The following is a 19,761-nucleotide window of genomic DNA, read 5'->3' on the forward strand; positions in this document are numbered from 1 at the left end:
TTATTGTCAAAATGAAAATAGATTTTTTTTAATCTTTAAAAATTTCAAAGAATCCATTGTTGTTAAAGTAATATGTGCTTGTAAAGATTGCAGTTGGTACGCAATGTTACATACTATCAGCATTTTGTCCTATATCCTTCCAAATTTCTATTTTTTCCTGTCTACCCTCTGTGTGTATGCATACATTTGCTGCATATATAAATTTGTGTATATATGTGTGTGTACATTTGCTGCATATGTATTTACTAAACTTTCTATGCATAGTACATAATCACTTGAGAAATGCTTATAGAATTATTGAGTTGACTTATTCTTTTTACTTGATCTTAGCTAAAAAGCCAAGAAGTGATTACTTATTCGTTTCATTAATTGTATCAGTTAGATGCATAACACTGCATGTAAACAAAGCAAACAAAAACAACCTCAAATTGACTGGAGATGAGAACTCTAGTAGCTCACCTTAAAGGGAGCTCATCTGTCGGATGGACTTACAGGTTGGCTTATGAGCAGTCCAATGATGTTTTCAAGGCTTAACGTTTTCCATGTTTCTCTACACTGTGGTCCCCAGTAGAGACTGTGTTCTGAGATGAAGCTCCGTATTTCTCTGGCAGTTAGGGCTTCATGTCTCCTCATTCACAACTTGCCATTCTCTGGCTCACTTAAGAGCAAGGAAAAACTTTCTTGGAAGTCTATAGCATGCCTCTTCTCCCATATTGTTAGCCAGAATTGGTTCCCATGACCATTCCTCAACCTGTCCCTAGCCAAGGGGGTGAGAGTTCCATTGTACCCATCAGGCCAATCCCCAGCTTTTCCTAAGAAAGAGAACTTCAGGTCTAGGCATAGCAAAATCTAGTTTCTAGGAAGAGGAAAAAGCACAATATACCCAGATTTACCACTAGTAAAATCCACTAGGGTAATATAAGTGTTTAAAGTTCTGAATGTTCTCAGGTTTTCCTTTGGATTCACTCACTGACCTCAAGAGGTATTGGAGAGAACTGTTTTCCATTTTATTTTTAGGTGTCTGCTTTAGGTTTTTTTTTTTTTTTTTTCAAGATTTTATTTTTTAAGTAATCTCTACGCCAACACGAGGCTTGAATTTTTAATTCCAAGATCAAGAGTTGCATGGTCTATTGACTGAGACAGCCACACACCCCCGTCTTGTTTTTAATGTGTTTGGGGTTTTAAACATTTGCTTCGTGATTTAGGTTTCTTTATTGTGGTCTCTTTTTTGCCTTTTCCCCCTTTTGGTAATTTCAAAGCTCTGAATTAAAATTGTGAATTTTCCAGTGGCTCTCTTAATACCTAATAACTTTAAAATAATGCACCTAAATTTTATTTATTAGTTTAGCAATTTCAACAATATCTATTGGTAACCTACCCTGAAAAATATGGACAACATTGTACTTAAAATGCCTCCTATTTATGGTGTCTTCCCTTCCTTGATTTTTATTTGTATAAAATTTTACATAGTCTGATCTGATACCCTTTGCATTATATTCTGTAAATGATTTAATATGTATTCTAAAGTCTAATTTCAGTATTTATGTACATTCAGTGATCCTTGCTATTTCTTTTATTGTTCAGTTCCCAAGTTTCCAAGTTACTCATTTTGATTCTCTACCTCTTTCTCCTCCTCTTTCTTTTGATTGGCTATATTTCAAAAAGATATTTATCCAGTCATCCTAGCTGAAATGTGATTTTTCTTTAAATTCTTAAATTACAGACATTACATTTCTATGCTATTTACAAGAACAATAACTTAGCAGGGTATGAAATCCTTGTATTCACTCTTCTCATAATTCTGAAAGTATTATTCTAATGTATCATTCTGTTGAAGTGTGGCTAAGGAGAATTATGAAGCCAACCTGATTTTTTTCTTTGTTTAGATATTTCTGTTCTATTTAGATTATAAATAGTGTTATTTTCATATCCAAGAATTACAGTAACTTGATCAGGATACATTTCAGTGATTGTCACTCTTTACTACTTTTTCTCCCTTGGATCACATAGTATTCTTTCAATCTGTGCATTTATCATTTTATTCGTCTTAGGAAAGCTTTCTTGTATTATATTTCTGAATATTTTTTCTGGGCCATATGCAATGTGTGTGGTATGGTGTTTTCTCTATTTAAGCAACAAGCATAATGGTTATCTATATGCTGAATAATATATTTTTTGTGTCCTCCAAATTTTCCTGCCTCTAACTGCTGTTATTACCACCTACCTCCTGTTTTATATAATTTTCACAATCCAATTCACCATGCCCCTGTGTTTTATCAGTATCTACTCAAACTCCTTCTACATTTTCATGTGGCTGTCATTTACATAAAATATCTTATTTCTGTCTTCTCTAACATATGGCAGCTCACTCCTTCTCTTTCTGAATACTGAATAACCCTTTTTTGACTTCTTGTAATTTTTGAAACGCATTTGTTTCTTTGACTGAGAGTATGAGTGGTTATCTAAAATGTCCTTTCAGGCTATTATCCAAGATCTATAAAGAGTTTATTAAACTCAACACCCAAGAAACAAACAATCCAGTCATGAAATGGGCAGAAGACATGAACAGACATTTCTCCAAAGACCTACACATGACCAACAAGTACATGAAAAAATGTTCCACATCACTTTTCATCAGCGAAATACAAATCAAAATACAAATCAAAACCACAATGAGATACCACCTCACACCAGAATGGCAAAAATTAATAAGACAGGAAACAACAATTGTTGGAGAGGATATGGAGAAAGGGGAACCCTCTTGCACTATTGGTGGGCATGCAAACTGGTACAGCCATTCTGGAAAACAGTGTGGAGTTTACTCAAGAAGTTAAAAATACAAGACGCCTGGGTGGCTCAGCAGTTGAGCATCTGCCTTTGGCTCAGGGCATGATCCCGGAGTCCTAGGATCAGTCCCACATCGGGCTTCCTGCAGGGAGCCTGCTTCTCTCTCTGCCTGTGTCTTTGCCTTTCTCTCTGTGTGTCTCTCATGAATGAATACATAAAATCTTTAAAGAGAAAAATTGCTCTCTGGGTAATTACCCCAAAGATACAGATGTAGTGAAACACTGGGACACTTACACCCCAATGTTCATAGCAGCAATGTCCACACTAGCCAAACTGTGGAAGGAGCCACGATGTCCTTCGACAGATGAATGGATAAAGAAGAATACCCAGTGGAATATTACTCAGCCATCAGAAAGGACAAATACCTACCATTTGCTTCGATGTGGATGAAACTGGAAGGTATTATGCTGAGTAAAATAAGTTAATCAGAGAAAGACAATCATCATATGGTTTCACTCATATGTAGAATATAAGAAATAGTGAAAGGGACCACAATGGAAAGGAGGGAAACTGAGTGGGGCAAAACTAAAGAAGAAGTCAAACCATGAGAGACTCCTAACTCTGGGAAATGAAGGGTTGCAGAATGGGAGCCGGGAGGGGGGATGGGGTGACTGGGTGACAGGCACTAAGTAGGGCACATGATGGGATGAGCACTGGGTATTATACTACATGTTGGCAAATTAAATTTAAATTTAAAAAAATAAAAAATAAAATATCCTTTTATTAATTAAATAACTTTTAAGATACATATTTTCCATTTGTCTTTTTTTAACTCTCCTTTTTATTAGGTGAGTTTTGCATATTTGCTTTCTGAATAAGAATAGTTCACTTGTAACCTCTATTTTTCAAAACAGGAGGGAACAAGAGGGTTATTTGGGGTAAGCAGTCCCTCACTTCTGATTTGTTGTCTTAGAATACTCTCTTACCCAAAGGGCAATCAATGCACTCTGTAGTGTGAGTACACACCCTCTCAGGGTTCAGAGTTCCCTCTTTTTTTTTAAGATTTTTATTTATTTATTCATGAGAGACAGAGAGAGAGAGAGAAAGAAATAGAGAGAGGCAGAGACACAATCAGGCTCCTTGCAGGGAGCCTGAGGTGGGACTCGATCCCCAGTCTCCAGGATCATGCCCTGGGCTGAAGGCAGCGCTAAACCGCTGAGCCACCCGGGCTGCCCAGAGTTCCCTCTTTTATTGGTCATCATATCAGTCAGAAAGGGGAATAGCTTTAATCAGTGAATTTCTATAGCTCATAGGAATTTTTGATGATAAACTACCCATGTAGCTCTGATGGATTACCACTGGTCAGGAACTACTGACAACAGTGCCATTTTCCCATCTGTTCTCTACCAAATCTAGATCTGATAAAACAAAGCTGTCATTCCTCACATCACCTCATTTCTCCCTGCCTCTTCCACCAATCCAAATGTGGATTTGGCTTCCCAAAATGTATTCCCCATAAATAATTGTGACTGTAGGCTCTGGAATCAGACGGTCTCAGTTGAATCCTGGCTTCACCTTGTGTCTTAGTAAGCTGGCTTGCCCCGTTGTGTTTCACAGACCACCTCCTCTGTAAAATGGGGTTCCTAATAGTACCCGCCTTATGGGGAGTAAGATGATTACATAAGCCAGTGTACATAAAACACTTAGAACAATATCTGAAACACAGCAGGTATTCAAGTGCTCCTTGGACCCCTTCCTCATTACAAGATGCTTACTCATTTGGCCTCCCAGGATAATTTAACTTTCAATTATATACATTTTATTTGAAATCTGGAGAGGTATGAATACACTTGACAGCCTTCTTGATTTGAGAGAAAAGTCACTGTATTGCAAGTAGTCTTCATAGCTTGGGGACAAAAGTTTCAGTTGCTTCTTGTGGTTACTGTTGATGACGTTTATTTACTATTCAGTGTGTTGATCCTTTATTTAATATAGTTTCAAGCCCCAGTGGAATTAATAGGTTGTTTTTTGTACTTGAGGGGAATTCTATTTATTTTTTATTTCTGTTCTAGAAATATACATGTTCTTTGTTTTAAAAATAAACAAATAAATCACTACAAGTCTCACCAATCAGAACTAGTGCCATCAACAATTTGCTGAACATCTTTTCAAGCACTCATGTGCACAAATGTGCATGTGCATATGCACACACACTCACACATTTACACATTCATGCTATTAATTTGAATATCCTTCTGCATCCTCTTTTTTCCTCCCACAAGGTTATGAACTTCTTTCCATGTAAAGAAATAGATAACTTTAAGTGGTTGCATGTAATTCCAATGGATAAAAATAATGTAATCACTTGATAGACATTCAGTTTGCTTCCAAATTTTATGAGACTTTTCTTCCTATGGCAAATAATGTTTTAATGAGCATACTTGTCCAGTGATATATGTAATGCTATAGTCCAAACTGTAGAATAAGACAGCAGGTCTGTGCCTTGCTCCATTTAGTTTGCTCTTTGAAAGTGCACCTTTTGGCCAAGTGGCTGATAGCTCTCTCTTTTTCTCTAAGAGATAAGTCATATGCTTTAAAAAAAATGCCATATCAGCCTCCACAAAGATGGACTGTGACTCAAGCCTAGAATGAAACCTGTTTTCTCTTTTCAGGGGAACTCTGAAGTATTAAAAGGATGGATGTAGGGTGCTAAAAGAACAATTACAGTCTCTGATTTTTTCCCTAAACTGGCATCTCTACCCGAGGAAGCTCTAAATATGAAATCCACTTGTTCGGCTAAAGCCTTACTTTGTTCAGTAAAATTCAAGCTTGAGGGCTGTCAAGAATCGTGAGTCTCATCACTTGTCAAAAGCCCAGGGAAAAGACAGGGCTATTGAAATCAGCTGGAAAGGAGAGAAAGGAAACTCTCAGAGGTTCAGAAACCAAAATTCAAAAAAGTTAAAAACTCTGCTGCTTCTTTTTTGTATTTATATAAATTTCTATTTCTGGACATTTTGGGAAATTAATGTGCAAGTCTGCAGTGTCTGTGTTAATGACTCTAGCTGTATAAGCAGTGAATCATCTCATATGGTTCTATCATGTAAATTCCCTTTATACAGTGTATATTCTTTTAGATACAAATTCTGGTAATATTTTTTATGTAGTTGCTCTTTCCTTGTGTTGTTCTCATGCAGAAATATCTGTTTCCCTGTAGATATTTATCAGGCAGATCATGCCTATGTTGCAGAGAGAGATTACTCTGCTATCATTTTTCTGCGTGGTAAGTTGATAGCTGTGAAAGAGTAACTGTGGGTATAAAATTTTCCAGGAAGAGTACTAAGACAAAGAGGGCAGGGGATATATAAACTAGTATCATGAGTCTTCTCTGTTAATGGACATTATTGTACTCTTTGAAAAGTATTTTGGCTGATTCCAGCACCACTTTCAGATTTCTCTTTTTCCATAATAATTATTTTATTTACCAAAAAAAAAAGTTAAACCATCCAAATAAAGTAAAAGTAGATTTATTTAGATTCATCTTATAACCAGTTTTGTTACAATACTTGTAAAAATATAAATTTATTCCAAGGTGATTAATATATTGAGGAATAATTTAAGTATACCTCAAATATCACATTTGCTTATTTGTGATTTTATTGGGAAGAAACATCAGTGAATGCAGAAAACCACACGCAGTTGAACCCGCTAAAGAGAAATACATAAGATGTGGCACACACACACACACACACACATACAAATAGATTCCAAAGATCTGTAGCTGCTTCAATTCATTGTTAGAAGCCTCAACCATCCACATCTGGCATATAGTTTTCTCTCTGGTTTCAGATAACCATCCTTCCATGTGATAGGATACAACGAGAAGGAATAAGCACCATGTGGGTATTATTCCTGCCAAAGATGCATGAAATGAATCTAATTTGAAATATCAAACAAACCCAAATAAAGGGATATTCTCCAAAATAATTGACCTGTAATCTTCAAAAGGAGAGAGTGAGAAGCTTTTCCAGACTGGAGACTAAAGAGAAATGAGAACTGAATGCAATTCCTGATCCTGAGTGGGATCCTTTTGACATATAAAATATTATGAGGATACTTGAATGGGAAATAAAGATTGGTATAATAATGTGACCGTGTTAGTCTCTTGGTTTTAGTAGTTGGATTGAGTTTATGTAGGTGAATGACAAAATGTTTGTATAAAACATCGCAAAGTATTCGATAATGATCAGATTAGGTTGACAACCTATTCTATATTTATTTAGGGAAAAATAAAGTTCTTTGTACTGTACTTCCAGGGTTTCTGTATGTTTATAATTATTTTAAAATGTTTAAGTCAATAACTCTTTTTAATAAATAAAGTAAAAAGATAGCTACTTGTGATATGTCACAAGCCACTTGTACTTTAGAAGTCAACTTGGCTAAGTCATGGTACCCAGATATTTGATCAAATATTATTCTAGTGTTTCTGTGAAGGTATTTTGTAGATTAGATGTTTAGATGAGATGACATTTAAGTATAAAGACTGGGTAAAGCAGATTACCTTCCATAATATGAATGAGATTACCTTCATCAGAGGCATCCAGACTTGAGCTACAGTTCTCTGAGCCAAATTATATAAGACAATTCCTTAAAAAATAATCAATGTCTCTCTGTAGATTGGTCAATTGATCGATTGAAAGATAGACGACAGACATGTGGAGATGCATGGATATAAGAATGCAGACATCCATCCATCCTACTGGTCCTATTTCTCTGGAAACTCTAATCAATTGTTCTTCTTTTCTTAACTGTGTTGTTGTGTGAGAATTCGGGACCCATACTGAATGACCTTCAAAGTATTCAGAAGAAAGTAGAAAACTAAAACTTATAATGTGAATTATGTCATTTAAAAAACATTGACTCAAGTTTTTTTTTAAAGAACATTATGATATCCAAACAAGACACATTTATGTGCCAGATCCAGCCCTCAAGATGCCAGTTCGTATCCTCTGCTCTATGGACATGACACTGAGAGCTTTGCCAGCCTTGGGTGGTCACAATAGTGAGAGGTCCAGAGAGGAAAGCCAGTGGCCAGGGCTCAGGCACCACACAATTCCTTCAACCTGAGAAGCTCTGTTTTGGATGTTTTCCATCTTTATTTTCTACATAAGGTTTCCCTTGACAGAGGGTTTCAATGCTGAATTTTTAAGATGTTTAAAAACTACTCCTAAGAACCAGTATCAAACATCAATATATCACCACAGAGATGCTCTCAATCATTCTCTTGCTCAGCACCCAAGCCACGAGTACTGCTTTTCATTTTGTCACCATGAAATGTGATGGTCCCATAGCAGGATTGGCTCCTGCCACAGCCTCTTCAAAGCCTTCCAAACCTCCTTCTCCCAGGAAGACTGGAGTGCTTTTGTTTGTATGTCTGCAGATCAAATGAAAAACAAAAATCTGAGTATTTACTGGGAACCTCAAATATATGGTGATGTCTGGGATATCTGCTCTTTCTGTTTATCTTTCTTTCAATTCCTTCTCCACAGCTCTAATCCTAGACTAGATCCTGACTGGATTCCTTCCATGTTGTAAAGGAGGCTTCGAGGACATGATCTGAAGAAAGTGAGTGTGATGATGTAACCATCTCCAAATCCTAAAGGGGTCAGACATCAAGCTCAGACATCAAGCACATCAAGACAATACTCCAAAGATCAAGGCAGCATCATGATTTAAGAGCCAAGCATCCTGATTCATGTGTCTTATGAATGATTTGCTCATATGTATCAGTTCATCAGAAAACATGGTAAGGGGATCCCTGGGTGGCGCAGCGGTTTGGCGCCTGCCTTTGGCCCAGAGCGCGATCCTGGAGACCCGGGATCGAATCCCACGTCGGGCTCCCGGTGCATGGAGCCTGCTTCTCCCTCTGCCTGTGTCTCTGCCTCTCTCTCTCTCTGTGACTATCATAAATAAATAAAAATTTAAAAAAAAAAAAAGAAAACATGGTAAGAACATGAAATACAGAATTTAGCAGTCAGTGGGAAGTTAAGCCGGTATTAGAACCCAAACCTAGTGTTTGGAATGGTGTGGTGGGAATCCCAGTTCTAGAACAAAAGTAGAGGTCTGCTCCAGAAAAAAGAATAGTCTATGGATGTAGAGGGATGAAGACCCAGTCTAGGGGAGTGAACAAATCCAGGAGACAACATGGGAGCCACATGTCTGTCCATGACTTATTCAGTAGTGGAGTCTAGGTGATGTCAGCAGAGGTAGACTCAAGGAAAACAAGGATATGGCAAAGCATGTGGTGGCCCATAGGTCATGGCTCAGCCTTTACATCCAAGGATTAGAGAATATGACTTTATCCAAGCCCCGAACCAACAGTTCAGTCTGGTGGAGCCAACCAAAGTAGGGTAGATCCTAATACTCAGTGGCCAATTCTAATAGTTCAACAGGAGGGTAGAAAACAAACCAGAAGCTGAAAGTAGCCTCTGGTGGTAACTCTTTTCTAGAGCATAGTTACATACCTTTCTTTAGAATAAGTCTCATTTCCTTGGAAAAATGATAAACCCTTGAGGCAAGAACAGATTTTCTGCCTTTTTACATCACATGTGCCTGTCACTGTGACCACCATGTAGATGCTTTCCACCCAATCTTGCCTCTTTCCCAAGCACTGTCAGGAGCCTGTTATATTTTTCTACTTAAAGATATATATATAATGGTTCTAATAAGTACATAAAATAATCACACCACACAGAAGCTTTACAACCTGACTCCCATCCAACTTTCCAAACTCCCCTTTTTCCATGCAAGCCATGCAAACCACTCAAACTTCCCCATGTGCATCAAGCCAGAAATAAGTATTGAATTTTACTCTGAAAACTTATATGCAAGAAATATCTCTTTATTTTTTTCTCCTTGAATCAAATTAAAGCTAATGTTGTACCCATTTTACTCAGTTGAAGGTAAATTCAATCTTAGTTATTATGGGGCTGTCTCCCCACTCACCCTCTCCCTTAGGGCCCTCTAAAGTTCTATATTGAGTGGAGTATTCAGAGAAGCTACTTTGTGCTGTCCACACTCACTGGTGACATGCCTGCTATCCAAACCCAGGAGGTCTGCAGCCCTCAGCTTCCCCTGCTCTCCCCACGCCCACACACCCCAGCTCTGCATTTCCACTTCTCACATGTCCCACTAGCATCCCTTCCACTAGGAAGGAGGTTGCTTTCAACACCTTTCAGCCCTAAATACAAAACTCTTCTGATTGATTTATTCATTTGTTTGGCTGTCTTCTTAAAAATGGAAAGAAAGTGGTGTGGGAGTGGGAAACAAAAACAAAAAAACACTATAATCAATCCTTTAATAAACTATGCTTCTCTTACTCCCAGTGTTCTCTCTACCTAGGCAACACTTTCTCTCCTTCCAGTAATCTCTCTCCTTCCTTCCAAGACCAGCTCAAAAATCATCTCCTTGGTGAAATCTTGCACTTTTTTTTTCCCTACCAGAATTTATAGCTCCCTCTTCTGGTCTTTGGCACTTTATACCAACCTTTCCTGTAGCATTCATCCACCTGAACTGTGTGTTTTATTAATCACATGTCTGTCCTGCTTCACATATTGTGAGTTTCTCAAGGGTAAGAAATACATATTATTTTTGTATAATGCTAGAAAATGATGAATGCTCAATAAATGCTAGAGGGAATGAATGCATGAACTTAAAATAAGTTTTTCAATATTTATTTGGCTGACTCTATGTGCGTGTGTGTGTGTGTGTGTGTGTGTTTAGAGCAACCATAGACAACATCCAAATAAATAAATCCAATTTATTTTTCCTGCCAATCAGGGTTGTATAAGCCTGCTATCTAAGAGACAGCCAAGGAACACCCTCAAGGACCAGTCCTGACCAGCAGCAAGCAGCTTCCTCCAAAATGGCAGAACTGAGTCCAGGTGGCAAATACTTTCCCATTCTTGGGGAAAACATTTTCATTAATTCTTTCAACTAGGAGATTATCTTCAGCTGGATTCCTCAAGTCGGACCCTGAGATAAGAATTTGTGAGCCAGTGATTTTATTAAGTAAATATGAGGAAAAATCCATAAGAGAGTGGAGAAAGAAAAAAAAAAGGGCTAAGGGAAGAGGTCAGGCAAGGGTGCAATTTGAGGCAAGTTTCCTGAACTTACACTCAGCTGAGCAGCCCTGGCAATGGGGGTGGGGAGGAGACTTACTCTCAGGTACTTCCCATTTTTTGTACTCGAGGCACAAGTAGCACCAGTGGCTTGAATGTGGCCTCCAAAGAGGAGCCACAGACACAAGCCATTGAAGGCAAAAGCTCACAGAAGCCTAGAGAGGGGCTGGAAACAACAAATGAGATCTGATTTGCAACATGGAGAGTGTTCATTAGGAGATCACTTCCTCTGGGCAGCAGGGCTGCACTTCCTCTGGGAGGGGATAAGTTGAAGCAGTTATTTCAAATCAGCAAACATCCTCTTCCCACACCAGGCTTGTGTCAGTGTCATCCAAACATAGTCATCAAATGTTCCAAAGTGACTTGTTCTCAGACATCAGGATTTTGCACAAAGCTAGAATATATTGCATATTGCTTATGACATGTACATTGGAATTGAAAAGATGGAGATTAAATCCACAAGTACCCTTCAACAGCTTAGTGTTTTCCGTTTACTCATACTTTAATAGGAATAATAATATCCTTCATGTAAAACGATCATAAGGATTAAATGCAGATAACAATAATTTATGTAAAATACTCAGTAAAACATAGATACTCAACTTATGACTTACCAACGTTGTTGTTTTTCTGTTTTGTTCAATGTTGTTCCCCAGTGCCCAGAGCTCTGACCAGTAGGTTCTTGCTAAACAAATAAGTAAATGAGTGAATGAATAGATTTATTATGTTACAGCCATTCATTTATTCCAATACTTAATTAACATAAGTCAAATGATTATAGGGGATTCAAATTTTAATCAAACAGCCCACATCTTTGAGGAACTTACAGTCTAATCAAGAAGATGAGATGGTAATAACTATTATATATAGAAAAACTAGGCATACAATCAGGTAAGGAAGTGTTCAATGTTTTAATAAAGTGTTATAGAGGCAGAGGAAGAGAGGAGAAAACCAAAGTCAGAGGTTGGGGATGAGAGATGGCTTAATGAAGTAAGGAGAATTTTAGCTGAGATTTTGAGAAAGAGGTTGCATTGCATTCTATATTTGGCAATATTTGAATTGCTTCTCTATAGCAGCAGTACAAAAATAGACAACAATCTCATTATCGTAGAACTCACATTCCAAATACAGGGACAATGACAAACAGTTGATAAACAAAGCAATTCATAAATAAGTATATAAGTAAGCAGTGATGACTGTTATGGAGAAAAATAAAACAGGGAAATGGAAATGGAGGGGAGGGTAGTGTTTCTTACACATCAACAGGCAAAGGATAGAGCAAGTCTTACACATATCCCAGAGAAGAGCATTTCAACCAGAGAAGAGTAATAATGAAGACTCTGGGACAGAGCCGGTTGGTGGGTTTGGAGACTGACAAAGAGGCTAGGGGCGCTGGGGTAAATTAACAGGTAAGAGATGAGGTCAGAGAAGTGATGGGCAGATTATGAACTTGAAGCAATAGAGAAAGGATATTTTAAGTCAAAAGGTCACTTGGATAAAGTACAGGGTATGACCAGGAATACCAAGCTAACAATTGATACCAGCAAGGACAACAGGCCTCTCTCAGGCCATATTAAATCTCTCACACAAATAAGGGCTACCTAGGAGAGTCTGGATTCCCTTTGCTCATTCCCAGGACCCTGACATGCTGCTCCCTCCTAAATCTTTCCTGTCACCGTGTGTCTTCAAAAAGACTACTATTCTTGGCCTTGTGAGCCAAGTAGGTGGGCATCTTGGAAAGAAAAAAGGTCTGCTAGGGATGTTTCATTGACAGTGTTGCCTTTGACTTCACCATCTTAATGCAGCATAAGATCTGCATTTTCAGAGCAGGAGAGTTGGCAGAGAGCATATTGGCCCAAGTTGTGTTTGGTGATGCGGTTATTTATCATCATTGAGCTTTCATCTGCTGACATGTGTGACAACTAAATGGTAGTTTTTAAGGGGTCCCTGTGATGCTGAGGAATGACTTAAAAGCAATGAGGGGACCATGGGCTTGGCTATTAGGTTAGACTTATTGCCAGCATATGGTATTCAAAGGTACCTGAGTCCCTTTATGATAGCTGGAAGAATTCTGTGGCGGGATGTACCGGACTTTATTGGCACAAATGAATGATACTAACCATGCCAGGGGTTTCGGAATTATGGAGATGAATTGGCTGGCAAACAGGAGGTCTGCAAGTCCTTCCCACACAGCTTTATTTTGGGAAACATGTGTACAATTCCTCCAGATTTAGATTCAAGGGAATATATCCTCTTGTTCATGGAAAGGAGCATCTGAGAGAAGAAAAGAATGCATATAATCTACCTTCTCACACTATTTTGGCTTTCTAGATCTAATTCTGTTATCAAATCAGAGTGCCAGCAGTAAAATAAAGTTAAGAAAAGTCTCTAGATAGCTAGGCCCAGAACTTAGTAAAAGGAAAGTTATCTTTATCATTAACATTTTATTTTGGAATAGAGATTTGCCATTTACAAAGCCTGTATGTGTGTATTTAAAATTATGTTATTCATCTGATTATCATAAAAATCCAGCAGGGTATGTATGCCAGATATATTATCATTCTAGAGGTAAAAAACAAACATAGAAACCAGCAAACAAAAACAAAACCTGGGTCCAGTAATACTATGTGACTTTCCAGAAGGTGAAGATTGACAAAACCAAATACTCTTATGCTTACTCTTTTGCATACAGTTTACCTGATGCATTTTAATTCAATACTAAGCACAGAATATAATAGAGGGAATGTCTAGTATTAGCCTTCCCGACTTGTATGTACACATTTTTGAAAAAAATTAAAGAACTCACAAATAAATAGAATAACATTCATGATCATGGATTGGAAGAATTAATATTGTTAAAGTGTTCATATTACCCAAAGCGATCTACAGAGTCAATGCAATACCTATTAAAACCAATGGCATTTTTCACAGAAATAGAAAAAACAATCCTAAACTTTATATGGAACCACGAGACCCCAAATAGCCAAAGCAATCTTAGCAAGAACAAAGCTGGAGGCATCATACTTCCTGATTTCAAAATACATTATAAATCTACAGCATTAATGTAAATAGTGTAGTATCGGCATAAAAACAGACATATGGATCAATGGAACAGAACAAATATCCCAGAAATAAACCAAAAGTGTGAAAAGAGAGCAATTAAAAATAATCACATAGGTAATGATATAGTGATAGACAAACCAATGGGAGAAAATACTGAATCTAAATGGAGAACCATTCATGTAAGGTCACCTGATTGCAAATACACCACTGCAATTCACTGAGGGAAACAGTGGTATTTCTAATAAGTAATAAAATAATATTGATCCCTACCTTAATTTTTATTTTCCCAGATTTATTAAGATATAATTAACACATAGCATTATAGAAATTTAAAGTATTCAATATGATTATTTGATAAACAAATATATTGTGAATAATTACCACAATAAGGTAAATTGACATACTCATCATTTCACAGAGTTACCTTTTTTATGGTAAGAACTTTAAAATTTTTTTAGCAACTTTCTTGTTTATAAAAGAGTATTGCTAGTTTTAGTCACCATATTGTACATTAAATCCCCAGAACATATTCAACTCATAACCAAGAATTTGTACCCTTTGACCAACTTCACCCATATACCCTACCTTCTCATCCTGGCAAGCAACAATCTACTCTGTTTCTATGAGTTCACATATAAATGAAATTACATAATACTTGTGTTTCTCTTTCTGGCTTATTTCACATAGCATAGTACCCTCAAGATTTATCCAAGTTGTTGCAAATGACAGGAGAGGGCCACAGATTGTATCCCAAAATTGAATGGGGACACAAGCTGGGCTTTGTGATTGGGTAGACCTTTGGCTGTGCTAAGCCATTGAGTGAGGTTGCTGGCTGGGCTCTCTGGTTGGGTCGGGCAGCAGGCTATACTTCCTGACTGGGCAGGGTTTCTAGATGGGCTCCCTTCCTAGGGGAAGCCATTCTCTATGTTCAGCAATTAGGCAAGGTTGTATGCTGGACTCTGTTGCTTGGTAGGGTTATAGTTTTGACTCCACGGCTGGGTGGTACCATAGGCTGGGCTCTATGGCTGTTAGGGGTCACTGTTCAGGCTCCCTGAATATAAGGACCAGAGGTTGTGGCCAGGCTGCTGACTTGACTACCTGACTGAGTGGGCTGGAAGATGTGCTCTCCAGCTGGTGAATGTCTGTGGCCATGTTTCCTGGAAGGGTAATACCAGAGTTTATGCTCAGTAGTTGAACAAACTACATATCTGCTCCCTTGGTGAGGCAGGACCTTAGGATGCACTCTACAGCTGGTACCCACAGGCTGGGTATCAGAATCAGGGTGATCTGCTAACTGAGCTCCAGGCCAGATGGGGCACTGGTTCTGCTCCACAGATGGGCAGAGCTGCTGGTTGCGGATCTGGGCTGTAGGTCTCATCCCCATTCTCAGTCTGATTCCCAGTGTTTTGGATCCATAGATTCCGCCAGTGATCCCTGTGTGGTGAAGTCTCCCATAAGGTTTGGGTTTTGATTTTTCCACCAGAGAAACTGTAGGACCAGAGGAGCTACCCTGGTGCTGCATGGTCCAGGCTGCAGAAGGGGCAACAAGGTCATGAGGTTATTTATCATCCTTTTATTCAATTGTAGCTGTTCCTCTTACCCTTCCAGGGCAGTCTGACTCAGTCTCTGCTATCCACAGAGGTGCTTCAGCCTCATCTCCTGGGTTCTGGGATTTTCATAATGGTGCTTTGTCCTTGGATATTTACTATATGTCTGTTTTTATGCCAAAACCATACTATTTTGACCTTTGCTATAGATTTACAATATAGTTTGAAATCAGAAAGAGTGATCCCTCCAACTTTGCTCTGTGAAGGGAACCAAAGTCAGTGATCCTCCTATGTTGCCATCTTGATGATGTCACTCCCCTATCTTAATTTATTAAAGATTTTATTTTTTATTTTTTTATTTATTCATGATAGACATATAGAGAGAGGCAGAGACACAGGCAGAGGGAGAAGCAGGCTCCATGCTGGGAGACTGACGTGGGACTCGATCCCGGGACTCCAGGATCGTACCCTGTGCCAAAGGCAGGCGCTAAACTGCTGAGCCACCCAGGGATCCCCCCTATCTTAATTTAAATGGAACTCCAAACATCTTTGAAAAAGAAGAATAAAGTTAGAGAGCACACACTATTCAATGCCAAAGTTTTTTTTTTTTAAGATTTTATTTATTTATTCATGAGAGACACACAGAGAGAGAGGCAGAGACATAGGGAGAGGGAGAAGCAGGCCCATGCAGGGACCCCAGTGTGGGACTCAATTCCAGGATGCTAGGATCACGCCCATCTGGTCTGAAGGCAGATGCTCAACCGCTGAGCCACCCAGGCATCCCTCAATGTCAAGTTTTAGCATAAAGTTACAGTAATCAAGGCAGGGTAGTATTGGTGAAAGTATACACATATCAATTGAATAGAGTGTCCAGAAAAAGACCCACACAAATACAATCAACTGATTTTTTTGCAAAGGTTCAGTTTATGGAGAAAGGATAGTCTTTTCAACAAATGGTATTGGGTCAATTGGACATCCATATGCAAACAAAATTTAACTTCAACTCATATCTCACACTTTATGTATGAAAATTAGCTAAAAATATATTAGACTGTATATTTAGTATGTAATTTACTGATTTACTAAGTATATTTACTGATGTACTAAATGTACAATCTAATACCTATAACACTTGTAGAAGAAAACACAGGAGAAAATTCTTATGACCTTCAGGTAAGCAAATCAAGTTTAGATTTGAAACCAAAAGTATGATCCAAAAAGAAAAACATGAAGATAAATTGGACCTTTTCAAAATTAGAAATTTGGCTGTGCAAAAGACACCATTCAGTGATACTATACATAAGAAATCCTAAAGATTCCACCAGAAAACCACTAGAAGTAATAGGTGAATTTAATAAAGTCACAAGATACAAAATTAGTACACAGAAATCAGTTGTATCTCTATACACTAATAATAAAGTAGCAGAAAGAGAAATTAAGAAAACAATTCCGTTTAAAATTACATCAAAAAGAATAAAATGCCTAGGAATAAACTTAATTAAGAAAGTAAAAGACTTTTACTATGAAAACTATAAACACTGATAAAAATATTGAAGATGATAAAAACAAATGCAAAGATATTCCATGCACATGGACTGGAAGATTTAATATTAAAATGTCCATACTACACAAAGCAATCTACAGATTCAATGCAATTCCTATCAAAATACAAACAGTATTTCTCACAGAATTAGAATAATACTAAAATTTGTATAAAATTACAAAAGACTGCAAGGAGCCAAAGAAATCTTGAGAAAGAAGAACAAAGCTAGAGGTATCATAATCCCAGATTTTAAGATATACTACAAAGCTGTAATAATCAAAACACTATGGTGCTAACACAAATAGACACAAGATCAATGGAATAGACTAGAGAGCCCAAAAATAAACTCACACTTATATGGTCAACCAATCTATGACAGAAGAGGCAATAACATACAATCAGGAAAAGACAGTTTCTTCAATAAATGATTCTGGGAAAACTGGACAACTACACACAAAGAATGAAATTGGAACACTTTCTTATACCATACATTAAAAAAAACTCAAAATGGATTAAAGACCTAAATGTGATACCTGAAACCATAAAACTCTTAGAGGGAAATACAGGCAATAATTTCTTTAACATTGGCTGTCATCACATTTTTCTAATATGTCTCCTGAGGCAAGAGAAAGAAAAGCAAAAATACATTATAGGACTACATCAAAATAAAAAGCTCTTGCAGAGGAAAGGAAACCATCAATAAAATGAAAAGACAACCTACTGAGTGGGAGAAGATATTTGCAAATCACATATCTGATAAAAGGTTAGTGCCCAAAGTATATAAAGAACTAATACAATTCAACAAAAAGACAAATAGTCCTATTAAAACATGGGCAGAGGATCTGAATAGGCATTTTCCCAAAGAAGGCCCATGATGGCCAACAGACACATGAAAAGATGCTCAACGTCACTTATCATCAGGGAAATGCAAATCAAAACCACAATGAGAATATCACTTTATACATGTCAGAATGGCTAACATCAAAAAGACAAGAAATAACAAGCGTTGGTGAAGATGTGGAGAAAAAGGACCCCTTGTGCACTTTGATGCACTTTGTACACAGCAAACTGCTACAGCCACTGTGGAAAATAGCATGGTTTCCTCAAAGAATTATAAATAGAAATATCAGATGATTCAGTATAATTCCACTACTGGGTATTTACACAAAGAAAATGAAATTATTAATTTGAAAAGATATATGCATCCGTATAAGTATTGCAACATTATTTACAATAGCCAAAATATGGAAGCAACCCTTGTGTCCATCAGTAGATGAATAGATAAAGAAGATATATAAATGTACACACAATGGAATATTACTCAGCAATAAAAAAGAAGAGATCTTGCATTTGCAACAATGTAGATAGACTGAGAGGAAAGACAGATGAAATAAATCATAAGATGAAATAAGTCAGAGAAAGACAAATGCCATATGACTTCACTTATATGTGGAATCTAAAAAATAAAGCAAACAAAAAGCAGAAGCAGACCCATAGAGAATGAATTGATGGTTGCCAGAGAGGAGGAGGCTGGGGGAGGTGGTAGGCAAAATGGACAAAGGGGAATGGGAGATACAGGGTTCCAGTTACGAAATGAATAAGTCATGGGAATAAAAGGCACAGCAGAGGGAATATAGTCAATAGTACTGTAATAGCATCAGATGGTGACAGATGGTGGCTACATTTGCAGTGAGCACAACATCATTATGTTGTACACCTGAATACTGTATACATTTAGTGTTGGCTATACTTCATTTTTTCAAAAACACCATCTAGAGGATGAGAAAACAAGTGACGGACTGGAAGAAAACATTTGCAGATCATATTTCTAACAAAGGACTTGTATTAAAAATATATTTAAAAAAAACTTTCAAAGCTCAAAAAAATGAGAAAACAATCTAGTTAAAGAAAATAGGCAAAAGTTTTAAATAGAAACTTCGCCAAAATAGATATACAGATGGCAAGTAAGTATAAGAAAAGATGTTCCACAGTATTAGTCATTAGGAAAATGTAAATTAAACCCACAATGTGTTACCACTAACACCCATTATAGTAACCAAAAAAAAAATTTTTTTAGAGAGAATAGAGAGTGTGTGAGTGGGGGGGAGGGGCAGAGGGAGAGGGAGAGGGAAAGAATTTTAAACTGGCTCCATACCCACCTCAGAGCTCCATGTGGGTCTCAATCCATGAATCTGAGATCATGACCTGAGGTGAAATCAAGAGTTGGACTGAGCCACTCAGGACCCCTAATTTTTTTAAAAATTACTATACCAAAGCAAAGATGAGGAGAAACTGTAACTCTCATACACTGTTGGTGGAAATGTAAAATTATATAGCCATTCAAAAACTCTCTGGCAGCTTCTTATAAAGTTAGATACACTTATGACATGATCCAGCAAAACCTCTCCTAGGTACATACCCAAAGGAAATAAGAACTTTTATTCACCCAAAGTTTTATAGTACCTTTAGAAGTATAGCCAAAAATTGAAAACAAACCCCATGTTTTTCCATTGCTAAATGTATGACGAACTGTGATGCAGCCATACACAGAGTACTGCTATCAAAAACAAAAATAAAGGGGCACCTGGGTGGCTTAGTGGTTGAGTGTCTGCCTTTGGCTCAGGTCATGATCCCGGGGTCCAGG

Source organism: Canis aureus, chromosome 16 (genome assembly GCF_053574225.1).
Source record: "Canis aureus isolate CA01 chromosome 16, VMU_Caureus_v.1.0, whole genome shotgun sequence".
Classification (NCBI taxonomy): Eukaryota; Metazoa; Chordata; class Mammalia; order Carnivora; family Canidae; genus Canis; species Canis aureus.